Source organism: Charadrius vociferus, unplaced genomic scaffold (assembly GCF_000708025.1).
Source record: "Charadrius vociferus isolate BGI_N301 unplaced genomic scaffold, ASM70802v2 scaffold527, whole genome shotgun sequence".
Taxonomy (NCBI): domain Eukaryota; kingdom Metazoa; phylum Chordata; class Aves; order Charadriiformes; family Charadriidae; genus Charadrius; species Charadrius vociferus.
Window position 1 is genome coordinate 364,212 of NW_009649428.1, and position 4,286 is coordinate 368,497.

Sequence of the window (4,286 nt, forward strand, 5' to 3'; positions counted from 1 at the left end):
AACAGCCCTACCACAGAGGGGTCCTCCGAGAGACCAGGCAAGGTGGACAGCTGTTCAATTTCTTCCATCTCCAAGGCAGCTATGCCAAAAGCCCATCGGTATCCTTTTGGGTCCTTGAAGTATCCTCTCCTGATGCAAGGATGCATGGGGCCTCTGGGCCAGTCAGAATGGGATGCTTTTGCCACTCATTTCCAGTTAGGCTTACTTCAGCTTCCAGTACAGTCAACTCTTGAGATCCCCCTGTCACTCCAGAAATACAAATGGGTTCTGCCCCTCTATAATTTGATGGTATTAAGGTACGCTGTGCACCAGTGTCCACTAGAGCCTTATACTCCTGTGGCTCAGATGTGCCAGGCCATCGAATCCACACAGTCCAATAAACCTGGTTGTCCCTTTCCCCGACCTGGCTGGAGGCAGGGCCCCCCTAATACTGATCATTGTATCTGTTATTCACTTGTTGCAGAAATGATTTAGAAGAGTCATTTCTCTTACTCAAGAGGATCCGAGTTAAGATCAGGCCTTCTACTCTGCCTGGGGAGTCAGCTCTCCCAAAGTCCAGGGTGGTCAACCTGGTGTGCACTTTCCTCACTGCCTTAAGGATCACGAACTTGACCATATCATGGTGACTACAGCCCAGTCTGCCCTTGAGTTTGACACTGTCTATCAGTCCCTCCTTGTTGGTAAGGACAATGTCCAGCATAGCTCCTCTCCTCGTTGTTTCCTCAAACACTTGGAGAAGGAAGTTGTCCTCAATGCAGTTCAAGAACTTCCTGGATTGCCTATGCCTGGCTGAGTTACCCTTCCAACAGATGTCAGGGTGGTTGAAGTCACCCATGAGGACCAGGGTCTGTGAACGTGATGCCCCCCCTATCTGTCTATAGAGGGCTCCATCCACTCGGTCTTCTTGGTCAGGTGGCCTGTAGCGGACCCCCACTGTAATGTCCCCTGCTCTCAATTTCCCTTTAATCCTGGACCCATAGGCTCTCAGTTGGCCCTTTATCCATCTCTAGGCTGAGCTCCATGCACTCCAGCTGGTCGTTAACATAGAGGGCAACACTGCCTCCTGGTTTCCCTTGCCTGTCCCTACTGAAGAGCCTGTAGCCTTCCATGGTAACACTCCAGTCATAGGAGTCATCCCACCAAGTTTCCACGATGCCAATAAGATCGTAGCCTTGGAGGCGTGTGCACATCTCTAACTCCTCCTGTTTGTTCCCCATGCTCTTTGCATTTGCATAGAGGCACATGAGCCATGTCTTCGTTGAGGCTGACTTGGCTGGAGCAGCTGTAATTGCTTTGCGCTGCTCTCTAGGCAGCATTCCTCTTCCAGGTATTAACGGTGCCTCCCCATTGGCTCCTGTTTGTCCAGGAGCTCCTGGCTTATCTATGTAAGACTTTGAGCATGCTGCAGCATAGCCAGCACATTTTGGAGTTAACAACTGCAGGCCCTCACCAGCACCCCGTTCCTCTTTCCTTGGTACAACGTCCCTTGGCTGGTCACGGGCAAACCCGATAATACCCCCTTCCCCTGTCGAATCCAGTTTAAAGCCCTCTTAATGAGCCCTGCTAATTTTGGGGTGAAAACCCTTCTCCCTCTTTGAGTGAGCCAGCCCCCATCTGCTGCCAGCAGGCCTGGTGCCGCATAGGCCATTCCATTGTTGAAAAACCCAAAATTGTGGCGGTGACTGCAGCCACAGAGCCACGCATTAACAGACTGACCTCATCTGTTCCTTTCAATGTCATTGCCCGCAACGGGAAGTAGGGATGAAAAAATAACCTGTGCTCCAGATCCCTGTAGTGACTGTCCCAAGGCCCTGATATCTCTTTTAATCCTGCTCGCACTCTGGTCTTCACATTCATTGCCCCGCACATGGAACAGGAGCAGTGGATAGTAGTCCGTGGGCTGCACCAGGCTAGGGAGTCTCTTTGTGATGTCCCTAACCTGTGCTCCGTAGAGGCAGCAGACTTCCCTCAGAGTGGGGTCTGCCCTACATATCAGGCCCTCAGTCCCCCTCAGAGCTGAGCTGCCCACAATTATAGCCCTCCTTTTCTTCCTGGTAGCAGTGGTCTTAATGTGATGAGTAGGCCTCTCTGGTCCTGGCGGCTCCTTTGATGTATTAGGACTGTCAGCCTTGTTGTCCTTATCCTGTTCTACTGTGCCCAGGGGCTCATACCTGTTGTGTAGTGGTACAAGATCAGGCCTTCTACTCTGCCTGGGGATCTGCCTGCTGGAAACTGGAGTGGCATTTTTCCTGGAGGGATCCCCTTTTGTGATTGTTCTTCCTTGCAACTCATGTAACTCGAGGTAGGTTGTCCATCCCACCTCCTCATGTCCTCTCCATTGTCACGCAGGTAAAACCAGAGGGTGCCTTGTGATGTGTACCTTCTATACTTTTCCTCTTGAATAGGGAAATGTCTGCTCCTAATAGCTGAGATGCTGGCCTGTACAGGTGGGGAGTAGGATATATTTTCTTCAAGTTGCTGGACCTTCTGGGACAGTTTCTCCACAGCTGACACGGGTAGGGAAGAGAGATTTTCTTCATATTGCTGCAGTGGGCCAGCCACCTCATCCACTGTTGGTCCCTCATTGCCTTTCCATTCCATCACTGCCAAGGAGTTGGCATAGGATGATGGTGCACTTCTGTCGTGGTTTAGGCCAAATCAGCTACTGGGGACCTGGGGGACCCCAGATGGGACCAACAGATGCTCCCCTCTACCCCTCTTCAAAGAGAGACCAGACGAGGGAAAAGGAGGCTTATGAGTTTAGAAGGAACTGAACTCCTTTAATGAAATATTAATAATAAAATAAAAGAAAATAATGAAATATATAAAACCATATCAAGCTCCCAGGATGACAATCACAACACCAGCCGGCACTGGGGCAGTCCTAGGCTGGACTCAGTGACAGACAGGAACTGAATTCCGGATCTGCATTCAGGATCGGGATCAAAGGCAGACGAACAGAGTCCTCCTCAGAAATCAGCCATTGAAGAAGGAGAGGGCTGACCCTTTGATCCCTCAGCTTTTATACTGAGCATGAGGCAGATGGGATGGAATACTCTGTTGGTCAGTTTTGGGTCACCTGTCCTGTACACTCCTTCCCGCAGGTGGGACCCCACTAAGATTTTCTGCTTCCAACCCTCCAACAGGGTACATAATAAAGTTGGTTGGCCTTGGGTGTTATAGCAATAAGTATAAGCAAGAGCCTCTCTGCATGCCATGCCTGGGCATCAACTACAAACATTGGTCTTATCACTCTGAAAGTACAAATATTGTCTGCACAATATGCTGTTAATTTCAGTAGTTAGAAGAGGCCTAGCTAAGAAGTAAAGTTACTGAACAAAATTTGTTCTGTTTCGCCTTAAACACATGGTAAGCTTGTATAGCAAGAAAGGAAGTCAATCTGCTCTCTCTGTCTCTGCTGGGATTCCTCTGGGCTAAGTATTAGTCACTACAGGATTCAGAGCATATGAATGAACAGATTAGGGAAACAAGAGACACCATCTCTGGCAACATCTGAATCAACTGTCCTTGACTTATCAGAAGCCTTCACCCAGACAGAATTCCGAAGGGAGAAGCACCCAGGTCTCTGGCTATAAGCAATGTCAGGTGTCTCTCCCTGGGGCTGGAAATGATGATAGCTTCACATGGAAGATGTGTGTTTCAGCTGATGTGTTGAGTAACCAGATGAAGGAGCTGTGGAAAGAGGTGAACAGACTGTGCTGTCAGGCAGGAGGAACCGAAGAGCAACAGGGACTTTCTCGGACCCTGAAGAACCAAGAACCTGAGCCTATCATATAGTGAAGGAGGGACAGCTAGACACAAGTATGAGCCGTAATGGAGACTACCACAATGAAAGAGGCTAGAAGCTTGTGACTTTAGGCAATAGAATTAAAGGTCCTTTACCTGCAGAGCTGCAGGTACAAACCAGGTGTAATACGCTAGACTTATGTGTTTAAAGGCTACTCACCATAAACACAAAGGACAGTTAAAGATCAGGGGAACAATGATAGACAGAGGAACCCTAGTAAATTAATCAATCAACACAGAGCACACTGAATTGACTAGTCCTAGATTTATCCAAGGGGTGTGATTAGCCTGTTGCCCCTGATGTGAAATCCATCAAGCTGAGTCAACCACAGAAACTTCCCACAATCTCCATGCAGACTGAATCGGGTAGAGGACTCTGGGATCAGGACGAAGAGCATTTTGGCATTGTGGAAAACTCATTATGGGATGTTTTAAGAGGATTTTGTGATATTTAAGAGAAGGACCAAAGCCAGGGAAAG